This window comes from Podarcis vaucheri (genome assembly GCF_965113315.1).
Source record: "Podarcis vaucheri genome assembly, chromosome: 5".
NCBI lineage: Eukaryota > Metazoa > Chordata > Lepidosauria > Squamata > Lacertidae > Podarcis > Podarcis vaucheri.
Window position 1 is genome coordinate 61,042,522 of NC_138763.1, and position 14,413 is coordinate 61,056,934.

Sequence of the window (14,413 nt, forward strand, 5' to 3'; positions counted from 1 at the left end):
GAGGTCGTCTTGGTAATATAAGAGAGGCGTTACTACTGAAGTTTTCAGGAGTAATGCCACCCAGAGCAAAAGCAACCATGTCACCACTGCAAAACAACTGTGCTTCTCTGAAAAGGCATGGGATGATAACTGCCTACCTCTTTCTTGTTGACTTTTTTTTAAGCCTGGAAAAATCACATTCATCCCTACTGCATGTCACCTTAGGAGCTGGCTCTGTCCCATACCATCGCTGTTCTCTCCCTCCTTCAAATATCATGAAATTACACAGCACCACAGCTTGGACCCAAAGTGTCCCTTGTGTGAATGGTAAGCGTACCCACTAGCAAAAGGTTTAGTTTAGTTTTTGCCAACTGCTGATTTCCATGGGATTCTGCATTGCGCTCTCTTATAGAGGCCCTTCAGATCTCAGCAGTCACTTTCCCAGGATGTGAAGAGCTCCAGGGGGAACATAGAAAGCTGACCTCTACTTAGTTGAAATGTTCGTTTATCTAGCTCTGTATTGTCTACATGGACTGGAAGTTGCTCTCCATAGTTTTGGATAAGGTTCTTTCTTAGCCCTACATGGAGATGCTTGAGATAGAACCTGAGGCCTTCTACGTGAATCATTGTATTTTAATATTCTGCTGGAAGCCGCCCAGAGTGGCTGAGGGAACCCAGCCAGATGGGCAGGGTATAAATAATAAATTATTATTACATGCAAATAGTCCTTCTCCTGTACTGCAAATTGATGTGGGAAACCCCCTTGGCCAAGTGAAATTCTCTGTTTCTTGGGATCCAAGCCCATATATTTAAGAGACCTGTTTGTCTCTCCCTTACATCTGGTAGCTTCCTGGCTGCTTCCCATGCTAGACTTTGTAAAACAGCAAAAAGGAATCCTTAAAAAAAAAAAAAAAGTTTATTACAAAATATTAAAACCGATAAAACAACCAAAACATTCACATTGACGATAAAAAAAATGTAATTGAATCGTGCAGCCTTATTACATGTTTTGGAAATAATATATCTATAAATGCCAAACCGATAGGATCAATTACAACAGCAACTTGCAGTGTTAACAGCAACCTTCTTTAAACCTTGGAGAGAGTTAGTGACCTGAAACTTGATTTAAATTTGATTATTATTGGTTCATTTTTAAAAACTCGGCTTTACACAACTTGCTTAGGTTGGGACCTCAAGTATTGCAACTGTATTGTTAGCGTATTGGGGCTTTGTAGGCCAGATGGGTGTTGATTTCACCCAAATAGTGAAAGAGGACTTTATTTAAACAAGGGTTCATGATCTGCATGAGTACATTCTTAACTTCACATTGCTCAGAGCCATCTGACCTGACCTAAGGCAGGTCGCAATACCACCACCGTACAAATTAAATAGCTGCTAACAAATTTTAGAATGTTAATTGCCCTAAAATATATTAATTGCCCTAAATATAATATATAAGTTTTTCTAGCATAACTTTACCCAAATCAGCTTCTTGGCTCAGTACAAGATGGGGCTATGGAAGAGTAAATTAATATGGGATGCAATGGAGTAGATAATAGTTGAATTGTTCATAATTTTATCATTGGTATGAAAATGGGGGTGATCAGTGGGTGGGGATATTAAGTTGCATAGCTTGGATCCAGAGTTCCTGTGAGTTTGCTGCAGGACCCCCAGGACTTGTTGAAAATCTGCTCCGCAGAGTTTCAGAACCCTCCAGAACAGCATGGCATGGGACATGGGAAGCAGTAGGGATAAGAAGGAATTGATGTTCATTGCTTTTCACTCTTCCTTCAGTGGGAGCCTCTGCTGGATTGCAGTCCATTTCTTGGGCAGAAGGAGCCCTGTGTTTATTCTGTTCAATTTAAACAAATAGAAATAAACAACAAAATTTTGTATTCCCCTCAAACTAGTTTCTAGCTTTGGTTTTATTTTTTCTACCTTTCTTATTCAAATATTCTGACTAATAGTATTGACAGAAATTACTTACAAGTCATACTGAATGTTTCACGACTTGGTTTCTTGGACTTTGGAAGAGTTTGGTAAAAATAGGACTGGAAGTGCTGCATTCATGGAAGAAGCATATTCATGTAACGGCATTAGAAATGTTGTACGTCAGCTGCTCATGTTACTTTCAACTCTGTCTATTGCCAGGATGAACTATTGTAATCCATTATTCTTTCGCTTTGGGCACTAATAAAGGCATCATTCTGTTATATTTCCTCTTGTGTATATATAAAGGTATGGAGATGTCTTTCTTTCTGTGTAAGTATGAGTTGGTGTCTTTGGGGAACTGACATCATTCCAATCACATGTTTTGTCTTCTCTTATGGACTCCCACAAGAAATCTATATTCAGGTATTGCTCCTTAACAGCTGGGAAGGGATCACTAATCTCTCTCTCTCTTTCTCTCATATAACCAAGTATATAGGGATTTAATCTCTTGAGCTGAGTCAACAGATAAAGATTATATTCAGGATATTTCAACTTTAATTAGTTTCTTCTCTTCTTGATATCCCTTAAAATCCATGATGGGATTTCAGTAGGTTGGGCATTGTCTGCTGTGTTGGTTCTCTGGATACTCTCTATGCTACTGAAAGATTTCCTTGATTCTTTGTGGAATCAGAGAAACAGAGTCATAGGTCTAGGTCATTTTGTGAGCCGCAAACCCCCAAGTGAATATCAAGTTAAATGTTTTAATGTCAGGTGTTTTCCAGGATCTGTTGTTTGTATGTGAGTAGGTTGTAAGGCTGGTAGTTTAATACTTACTTCTGGCAGCATGCGAGGTATCATGCAGAACAGAGACGTGACATGGCCCTGGGGCTTAAAGTCCAAGTTGTACATGAGGGACAGGATCTGGTAAAGCAATTGAGGACTGGGTAGAATAAATTGGCAGCATTTAGCAACGAAGGGATGAAAACCAGGTAGAGCAGGAAAGGCTTTATCAGAATGGGCTTTGAAGAAGAATGGGAAACTAGGAAAGAACTTGGGATGATGCCGAAGTGTTAGATAATTCATTAGTTTTCTTCTGTATAAAGTCGAATGGATCCTATTTGCTCCTGCAGGGAAAAATAACAGTGCTACACATACTAGGTTCAGGTAGGTAGCCGTGTTGGTCTGATGCAGTTGAAATAAATAAATAAAATAAAAATTGTCCAGTAGCACCAACTAAGTTTGTTCTGGGTTGGTCTCTGTAAGCTTTCGAAAGCTTATACCCAGAACAAACTTAGTTGGTCTCTAAGGTGCTACTGGACAATTTTTAATTTTTTTATTTATTTCGAGTGCTACACATAAACACTGTTGTGTTGAACACAAATCTGCCCCCATGCCTGAAACTGGTTGTATTAGCCTCCACTGAAATGAAGACCTAGCTGCTCATTGTATAATTTGTAAAATATGTTTTCCCATTAGCGGTAAATAAAAATAAACAACCATCCAGAATTGCTAGACTTTTTCATTTTAAGGAAAATGATTTTTATTTTATTTTTTTGGAATGATGATCAAGGTTTGTGAATTTAATCTCATATTACACAGAAGGCAGCTATCACTGTTAACTAATATACTACATTGCTTTCGAGTAATGTATTGATGTTAGAAGGAAACTGTTTGATGACCAGAGGCAGTGTGTTTCTGAATAACATTTGCTGGAAACCTTAGGAGGGGAGAGGGATGCTGTGCTCAGGTCGTGCTTGCGGGTTTCTCATAGGCATCTGGTAGGCTACTGTGAAAACAGAATGCTGGACTAGATAGTCCATTGCCCCAAAACTGGCAAGCTCTTCTTACCTTTTTATATTCTTAAAACTAATAGTTAGTGAAGGAGAAAAAAGTTGAGAGTATAAATATTATTTTGACTTTCAAAGAGCTGAAGGTGAAAGCAAAATTTACTCTGTTTAGTTCACGTTTGGGATCATTCACTTTGCCCTCACAAAAAAGTTCCCCTTCCAGGTAGATGACTCACAAACTCAATTAGTCTAGACTTTGTGCTTTCATTATGATATAATTAATAGTTGGTGCTAAAAGATCTATAGAAGAGGTAACTGGGTAAAGTCATTAGCATAATCTATTTCTTCTGTTTTAATCAGATGTTTTAAAAGTTATTTTGCTCATTAGCAGGTTAGATTGCTTGTATTTTAAAAATAGCTAATTATCAAAGACTTCTTCATCCTGTGATAGTAACTTTTTCTTCGTTTTCAAAAGGCCTTTTGAATTGAAGTATTGGAGCACCTTTCTGTTTCTTTTCAAAAATAAATGTTTGAGGAAGATCATACTAATTTAGACACACAAATCTTGATAGAAAAGCTGGTACACTTGAGGCTAGCTTTAATATATTAAGCCTCTATTTCATTGCTCATGCATGCTTTTTTCTTCTTCTTTTAAACTAGCACTAAAGCAGACATACAGATATGTATTCTTTGCAACTTAGGTATGACCAAGACTTTGTGGACCCTACATATTCCCCATCCTCTCAAAATAAATTCAGCACCAAGGAGAAAAACTGGATTCTGCAGCCTGTGTAAAATTAACCAAACTGCATTATTTTTTCATTTTCCATTTTTAAACCATTTTTATAATTTATTATGCATACGTCATTTGGTAATGAGCTTCATAGCTGCTGAATATGATTCCTGTCCAATTGATACCTTATTTGGTATCACTTCTGACATGTTACCAGGCATTGCCCCCACACACTCCGGGATAAATTTGCAATATTAAGGAGTAGAAAGTTATTTTTTCAAAAAAGGAAGAAAACCATTGTTTTTTCAGAAGTTCATTTCTTCAGCCAATGCTACGTTCTTTGGCTTTCTCAAGCTCATGGGAAATCTCATGAGCTTGTTAATGACAGTTTGTGTTCATGTTCTGTATAGTCCTGAAACTTGATTTTTTGCGAGTAGACAATGCTTAGATATTGGTGGTTTAGGAAAGATTAAAATGAAACTCCTGCATATTGTTTTGTTGGTTTTTCTCTTGGCTTTCCAGGCTTCTATGAAACCTTAGAATGTTCAAACAAGAGTTATTATTGAGTCCTTGGTGTGTCCCCTTTACAGTGGTACCTCAGGTTAAGTACTTAATTCGTTCCGGAGGTCCGTTCTTAACCTGAAGCACCACTTTAGCTAATGGGGTCTCCTGCTGCCGCCGCACCACCAGATCATGATTTCTGTTCTTATCCTGAAGCACTATACTTAACCTGAAGCACTATTTCTGGGTTAGCAGAGTCTGTAACCTGAAGTGTATGTAACCTGAAGCGTATGTAACCCAAGGTACCACTATATAGTTAATGGAGTTGGGTCTTTGACACTTCTGCCTTTCTATCTTCCCATTGCACATAGCAGGCAGCCCCACCCCCAATTCAGAAGTCCATTGTGTTCTGCTGGCTTTATTTCCAGTAATGTGTGTATAGGATTGTAGCCTAAGATTGAGTTTCAACTGCAGTTGTAAGTTTAAGGTAAAGGGACCCCTGACCGTTAGATCCAGTCACGGACGACTCTGGGGTTGCTGCGCTCATCTTGCTTTACTGGCTGAGGGAGCCGGCGTACAGCTTCCGGGTCATGTGGCCTGCATGACTAAGCCGCTTCTGGCGAACCCTAGCAGTGCACGGAACCGCCATTTACCTTCCCACCACAGTGGTACCTATTTATCTACTTGCACTTTGACGTGCTTTCGAACTGCTAGGTGGGCAGGAGCAAGGACTGAGCAACGGGAGCTAATCCTGTCACGGGGATTCGAACTGCCGACCTTCTGATAGGCAAGCCCTAGGCTCTGTGGTTTAACCCACAGCGTCACCTGCGTCCCTTGTTGTAAGTTTAGGATACTGTAGAAAGCACTGAGAAAATGCATGTGGTTTGCAAGCACAGCTTGTATCAGCAGTGCTTGCAAAGCTCTGCACATCAGAAAACCATCAGATGTGCCAAAATGCTACCTCGTGCAGCAGTGTGATGTCAGGTGATTGACTTATGGATAATTCTGCCCCTCAATCAAACTTTGCTTGCGAGCATGTGGGGGGATAGATCTAGATCTAATTGCCACTTCTGTTTTGGGGGGAAGGTCTGAAAGATGATTTGCTACATTCAAAGCTTTGTGGTTATGGAAGTGGGAGAAAGACAATACTTGACTCAGTTACAGTACAATTATAAAAACAAAATTGCATATATAAGTTTTGCATACACCCGAAAAAGCATTATTTTGTTGCAGATTTCTTTTTCAGGCATTTACTGAAGTAAGAATTACTACATTGAAATGGAATACAAAACTAAAATAAGAAAGTGTGGAAATACTAACACTTGTTGAGAATATTTTAAGCATTACAGTTTAAGTTGGTTTTTTGGTCATGATTACAATGAAGAAGCAATTCCCTGGAGACTTATTGATTCACAATGTTTTGTTCCTTTTAAGGAAAAAAATCACAACCTTTTTTGGCAAATAGTTAATATTTCGAGTCAGAGAAAAACTTTAGCGACCGCTGAGAATTATCATTCATAGCTTTGTTCTGTGATGGAAATAAGCGTGCTGAGAGATTTTGTCTCTGTTGTATAGTTTTCTTTTTAACTAAAGTGTGTGGCGTGTATGTGAATGAAACCTCCGTCACAACCTGACGGAGGCATTGCAGCATCACTACTGTCAAAAGTGATGTTGCCCTTGAGCAATACTGGCACATCTGGATATATTTTGTCCAGAAATTCAGCTTTAGCTGAATTCAAGGCAACACATAGACTGTTTGTTCTAAGAGACCGGGGCCTGATTCTTCCATTTCAAATGTTAACCAAAACACACACTGCAACCCTTATGCATGTGTGCACTGCCTTGTTGATTCCAGCGGAAGGAGCAACTCTATGTTCTTTCTGCTAAATCAGTCACAAAGAAATGAGTCTCTGATATATGGTAGACCCAAGCTGTTAAAGCCATGGGTTTTTTTCTCCCTTCCCACCTCCAACTTAGGTTGTGTACACACTGGCATTTTCTCTGACTTCTACGTGCTTTCCATCACTGGTGCTTGAAGCTGAGTACACATAATGTCAACCACAATCCATATCAATCCTGTGGTTTCTTGAGAAATACTCCTGTTTGATGTGCTTTACCTCAAACCACGGTTCATCCAATTTGAAATAATTTTAATAATATTTTATTATTTTTACTCCACTCATCTTGAAAATGCAAGCCACAGTTAAGCTGAAGTGTGCACATTTCAAGCAGCTGTTGCACATGCAGAAGCCACACAGGTTCATTGAACTGGAGTTTAGGGATGTTGCAGCCACAATGAAACTAATCAGGTAACGCGCATCAAGTGGAGACATCCTCGCCCCACCCTGCTCTGGTGTGTACAGCAACTGCGGTCTTGAGGCCATGAGTTCGAGCCCCGCCTTGGGCAAAATATCCCATGCATTGCAGGGGTTGGAGTGGCTGGCTCTTGTGGTCCCTTCCAGCTCTGCAATTCTGATTCTAAGCTTCCAAACCACAGTCAAGGGCAATCCTCCATGTACTGGGTAGTTGAGTAGCTCGATTTTAAATTATATATGCATGAGAATCAGTTGCTGGATCTAACTCTGAAAGAGAGGGTAGCTGCCTTCTCAGATGATTCTCTAATTCTATGAAATTCATACTGAAAGTTTGGCTGTACAGCAGAGAACACTTGAAGCTGCGGGCCTAGATGATTCAGAGTAACTGAACTCTTCCAATGGTTAATTAAGAAAATTTACTTCATCATAAGAAAAATAGGTCGTGAATGTTCTAAGGTGGGATGTGGGTTTCAGAACAGGTGAATACAAGATACATTCTCAGGGTTCGGGTGGCAAAAGGAACAGTTTCGTGATATAGTCATCACATTTTTTAAATGTTGTCAAATTCACCTTGGGTTTCCTTTTTTTATTGATACTTATTCAAAGATATACAAAAATACATACCCATTACAAAGTATCTTATTTATAATATACTGAGATTTTTTTAAAAAAACTACTTAGTCCAAAAGAGAAAGTCAGAAAGAAGAAAAGACAAGGAAAGGAGAAAAGGAGAAACTGAAAGAAAAAAAGCAAGAGAAAGGGAAAAGAAATAAAAAAACTAAAGAAGGATAAAGAAGAAGAAAATAAAAGGACTTCCAGATCTCTGCCCTGCAAGTACATATTATATGCATTCCTTAAGATTCAACCATTCCTTAAGATTCAGCTCCATTTAAAAAATAGAATTGCTATTTTCTATGCCACTGAAAATAGTTTCAGTGATAAACTGTGGGCGAACATTAACTTAATTTCTTCCCTCCTACCTAAACCACATAAAGTATATTTTAAAATTCCTTAGAAATAAGGAGCCATAGATGCAGAATGTTTTCAACACTCTCTGTGCAACAGCAGAGTAGAGAAAGACCTAAGAGCTGAAACCATTAAATTGAAATTGAACTTTCCTCCCGCTTTTAAGGCCTAGTCAATTATAATAGCATATCATTTTGAAGTATTTACTGTAACAAAGGCTTAAAAATGCAAAATTAAATACTGACAGTATTTAATCATATGGAAAGTACATGCTAGTCCTGGAAATATTGGCTGCATTTAGAATGAATTACTGTAGAAAGAGTAAAAAGGTGGACGTTTTATGTGTAAGTTACCAAACCCTGTGAAAGCTCGTGGGCTTTAGGTGCCTAATTTAGGACACAAAATTGCAGTGCTGGTGCTAAAGCCTTGCCTACCACCTGAACCTTGGGCTAGTAATTTCAGTGCAACATCTGCATTTATGTGTTACCTCTTTTTTGGGGTGTGTAATCTGGAGAACTTTAGCCCTCAAAGGGGCATCGTGCCATTGAGACATACAGTGGTACCTCAGGTTACATATGCTTCAGGTTACAGACTCCGCTAACCCAGAACTATTACCTCGGGTTAAGTACTTTGCTTCAGGATGAGAACAGAAATCGTGTTCTGGCGGCGCAGCAGCAGCAGGAGGCAGCCCCATTAGCTAAAGTGGTGCTTCAGGTTAAGAACAGTTTCAGGTTAAGAACGGACCTCCGGAACGAATTTAGTACTTAACCTGAGGTACCACGGTATATGCTTTGTCAAAGTCACAGGAACAAGCCTGGAAAATGGAAAGGTGTTTTTTTTTTTTAAACAGAACGTTAAGTCGTAAATCATCCTAATATTCTCACAGATAAACCTTCTGAAATGAACACTTTTTTGTTACTCATTTATTTATTAATGACAAAGAAGATTTAATTCTGTTGGCTAAAAGTGGCACTTCAGTTTTTTTACACATAGCATTTAGCCATAATGAGCTATGAACATAGCAGTCTGTTCTGATGAATTCATTTGGGTATCAACTTCAGTAGCAAAGTTATAGGAGTTCCTTTTTGCTGGAGAATCCATTTTAGGCTAATTTCTTCTGTACTTAGTAAAGTTTACACTTATGAGAGACTTTGACACAAAAGATTTGTAAGTACTGTAATGGAAAATGAGAGCACAGGTAGAGTTCATACATTACCTAATCAGAATTCCTCAAATGGTTCATTTATATGAAGCCAGAACGAAGATAAAAGGCAGTTTATTTAGATAAGGTTTGTTGTTAAAGGATCTCTTTTCAACAGAAATTAAAAGGAAGCGTTTCAGAATGTTGCCAATTTTAAAATAGCCAATTTAGAAGTTTAATATAGATTAATATTATGGAAGCAAATTTTTGACAAAGTTTGCCTCTTCACCTGATGATTGCTCGTGCTTATGATACATCTGTTTGTTTACAAGAGCACTGTTCTCCCTAGTTGCCACCCCCACCCACCCTGCAGAAATTAGGCCTAATGGGGGGAGTTCCTATTTGCATGAGGGGGTTGGGGAACTGCAGCAGGTTGCGGTGTGCAGGATGGGTAGGCCTATACATTGGTATACATCATGGGTAGACAAACTTAAGGCCCGGGGGCTGGATCCGGCCCAATCGCCTTCTAAATTTGGCCCGTGGACGGCCTGGGAATCAGCATGTTTTTACATGAGTAGAATGTGTCCTTTTATTTAAAATGCATCTCTGGGTTATTTGTGGGGCATAGGAATTTGTTCATTATTTTTTCCCCAAAATATAGTCTGGCCCCCCACAAGGTCTGAGGGACAGTGGACCAGCCCCCTGCTGAAAAAGTTTGCTGACCCCTGGTATATATTATATATATGATAATACACTCGGTTCTCCAAGTTCCAGTTGATAGGCAGCACAGTATCTTTGTCACGAAAAGGCAAAGTTTGGAGAAATCCCAAGGTTCGCAGAAGTAAGCTTTTAAATGGAAAAAAAGCTCTGTTGAGCATTGTAGCTTATATTCATAAGGCATAATAATATTGAGGCGTTAGCAGATACGTATTGTACGTACACAATTGGTGTAATAGCTATACCATGTCCAATTGAAACAGCAGTTGATAACTAGTGTTTGTAAGCATACATAGTTGTTGTATGAAGTTGTAAAACTATTTATCGTTGTAATTCTAAATATTTAAGCCTGTGCTGACTCTGTATTCCTTTCCCCCTTCCTCCACTATAAATATAAATTTTGCAGAGAACTAGCCCCAGACTAGTGGGGCTACTGGCTACCTAAACCCCCAAAATAAAAGTGCTTCCTGGGTGGTGGAGCAGGAAACACACAAATAGGCCCTCAGCTGATTGCTAAATGAAGAGCTGCGCTGTCTTCCTGGCCTGGAAGTCTTCATCTGCTGTGTTTCGGATCTGATGTGGAGGGAAGAATGTTTTTGCTGAAGCGACTGCTCTTTATCAAGGCCTGAACCACCATTGGTATCTGCAAGAAGTTGCTTCTCTTCCAGATAACCAGAATCCACATAGACACAACTCTATGACTTTCAGAATTTGTGTTTGAGTTTGCTCTCCCCTCCTCCGTCCCATTATTTTTCCTCACGTGTCATGTCTTAGATGGTGAGCCTCCTGAGGGTAGGGACTGTCTTAGTGCTGATTTTTATAAGCTGCTCTAGCAGCCACTTTGGCTAAAGGGTATAAATGCCTTACATAAAAAATATTAAAAAGTAATATAAAAAGTAAGGTTCTAATTGCTTGGCACAATATTTATGTACTTTACAAGACTTTGCAATAGCTAATCAATCCTTGCTTGCTTTGTAAGTAATTTTCTTGCCATGTCCCTTGTTTTACTAGTGTACGTAAAACTGATTCAGAATTTATACACAAGAATTAAGACATCTTGTAGCTGACAAACACGTAACAGAGTGCAGTCATTTCTTACTCCAACAGGTTGCAAATTTGCTAAATGATGGCAGGATTAACCTAACTTTAGTGTACTACAGAGAGTAAGATTCTGGGATGGCATGACACATTTTAAGCTGATGCTTGCCAAGACATAACAGTTAAAAAACTGACATTTGTGCTCAAACCATACTGCCACAGTCCTTACTGCTTCATGACAAACTGTCACTCTGCAGTACTGTGTCTAGTTGGTGGCTGTAAAATTATCTTGTTTTATGTTGCAGGGGCTAGTATACTGTTGACAGTGCCCAGGAGTAAGACAAGCCTGTGCCTTATGTGTATGATGGTAGCTGAAAAGTGTCTGTTCTCAAATTCTATAAAAGCAAGGTGCCAGACAAACCCAGGATGTGTGCCTTGTTTTCATGTTGTATGTTAAACTTACCACCCAAAACAACTCAAACAATAGCTTTTTTTCCGTTTTGTATATTTGAGAATGTGTTTAACGGGATCCTGCTGCAATCAAAAGGGTTTTATGGCAAAGACTAGCAGTGATTCACTAAGCTGTTAAAATAATATTTTCAAACATTCCCATTTCTCAGGGAGCACAATTACCGGTACTAGCTTTTGTTAGGAATGGGGAAATTGGATAGGACAAAAAATTCTAATATGCTGTAGGAACTGGAAGCAACTGTGTTGGTGGGCTGAGGATTGGAAAGTCAAAAAAGAGGGGTTCTTATTAACGGCAAGTATCTGAGGGCAGTAATGTAGGTGTTAGGCACTTACATGGACCTCACACAGAGCCCTAAGGTAAGTGGAAGGAAGCGAGGCATTCTGGATGAGCAGGGTGCTGTTTATGAGTCTTGTGGTAGAGTAAGCAAGAGATTTGTTCTCCATAGTCCTCTAGTAACCCATTAATAAAATGAGCTGGGAGCCATGTTTTCCATCCATGCTATTGCCTTATTTAAAATACTTTTTAAAATGTCTTGTTTACAAGAATAACAGTCTTAAAGATGAATGTGATTATATGTGGATCTTTCTGTGGACTAGGACCCATGTCATTAGGTGCAGTCCGTCTTGTATCTAATTAAAGTGGACTCTAGTCCACAAAAGCTTTAAGGTGTGCCATAAGACTCTTTTTGCTGCCACAGACTGATATGGCTATTCCTCTGGAATCTTTTACACAGTGATTTATAGGAGAGAGTTCTTGCGGTGGAAGGAGTAACCCTGAGTTGTAGCTGGATGGCTATAATTTTAAAGAGTGTGGACACATCATTTATAGGCAAAGAGCCATCTATGACCACTGCAATGGCCCTTAAACTGTGGGGGCCAAAACACCTGGAAGGGGAATGCTAGATTCCAGGGTGGGGGTAGGAGGATCATTCCTACTTTTTACCATTGAATCCTCATTGATCTACACTGGATTTGTAGGTGTGACTGCTCTCCTGCTTTGCCCCATTAGCAATTGTGTACTTTTGCGGGTGGTGCTGTGGGTTAAACCACTGTGCTGCTTGGGCTTGCTGATTGAAAGGTCAGCGGTTCGAATCCCCGCGACGGGGTGAGCTCCCATTGTTCAGTCCCAGTTCCTGCCCACCTAGCAGTTTGAAAGCACACGGTGCAAGTAGATAAATAGGTACCACTCCGGCGGAAATGTAAACGGCGTTTCCATGTGCTGCTCTGGTTTCACCAGAAGTGGCTTAGTCATGCTGGCCACATGGCCCAGAAAAACTATCTGTGGAAGTGGACAAACGCCGGCTTCCTCGGCCTATACAGCAAGATGAGCGCCGGAACTCCAGAATCATTCGCAACTGGACTTAATTGTCAGGGGTCCCTTTACCTTTACCTTGCTTTCTTCTGATCGTGTGACCTTTAGGAGCAGGCAGAGATGTCTTGTTCTAGTCTACTTCTTGATTACCAGTGTTGGATTTGGGCCCTAATCCATAGATACTTGCACTAGGCAGCATCTGACTGCATGCAAGAAACTATGCATCTTCTGCTGTGGCACTTGGTGTTGAGTAGAGAAGAAGTTTAGAAGTGGGGCAGAGCTCAAAAAAGTTTTAAGATGATAGGGGAAAATATATTACGTGCCATAAAATAGTTTAAAATAATTTTTAATGCTCATGGTTTGAAAAGCAATTTGCAGTGGTTTTCATCCTTTTCCCACAACCATCCTATAATGCAGGTCATGGTCTATTGCTCTTACTTTATAGATGAGGAATTGAGACTGAGCTGAGATTTAAACTTTGCTACCCCAGGTCCAATAGATCTATGCAGCCCCTGTAGTCTCCATGCAGCATCACTGGCTCCCGTAATAGGCAAGGCTGGCATTGAAGAGAGTAAAAGTGAATTGTGATGCAGACAGGAATTAATGCCAAGATTTTTTAAATAAGCATGTGAAGCTAGAGGGTGATTTATGATGGCCACAGAGCAGGCTTTACTGCTTCTGCTGTTAGCACAGAGAAATCCTCTTCTCCACTGATAAGTTAGTTCAGATCATTATTATTTAAATACCTATTCAGGTTAAAAGGGAGGATGAAACGAAATTCATTTCATTTTTCAATTGATCTGCAAATAGCCATGAAAATCAATTTTCTTTTCTGTGTCCAATTAAAACCAACCATTTCCCTAGCTTCAGGTAAATTCGGTCAAAATTAAGCTTGATCTTAAAGGCAGCATGTGATCAGGATCACCCTTTATGTCAGGCAACAGATCAGTATTTGAATGTAGTTGCCACCAGACCCTGGGCATGCCACACTGGCTTTGTAATTTCAGCAGTGTGTGAAGCCAAGAGAAATGCCCTTAAGGGTATGCCACACTTCCATTTAATCATTTCAGCATTCAAAATATTGGCTGTTGTGTAATTGCTGTGAAATCCAGTTATGCAAACTCTAGCTTCTTTCCAAGCTAGAATCTTTACTACTGGAACAGAAGCCAGAATGGTAAGGATTTATTTCCCAGGTTTTCTCTCGACAGTAAATCAGAGAGTTTTGCTGGGAGGAGATGTTGCAGCCAAAAGGGCTGTGTCCCTTCGTTTCATCCAATGGGCGTGGGCAGTTGGCGAATTTATTGCAAATTCTGGCTTGAAACAGCAGATTTCGTTTCTTTACACCAGTAGGAAATTTCTCCTTTGAAAGTAGGCTATACTCACCTTCAGCATTTTTCATCCTGGCAAGAGCCTGATGTTTTGTAATACCTTGTTGGCAAATCTAATGTGGACCAGTGGATTTGTTAGGATCGTAGAACTGTAGAGTCAGAAGGAACCATGAGCATCATTTAGTCCAACCCC

General features: G+C 39.7%; 1 protein-coding gene across 7 annotated transcripts in view; it reads left to right on the forward strand.

The window, feature by feature from the left end:
* The window catches only part of MGMT (O-6-methylguanine-DNA methyltransferase), a 189,498-nt gene that overhangs the window by 22,948 nt on the left and 152,137 nt on the right, over positions 1 to 14,413 (forward strand). The window lies entirely within an intron of this gene.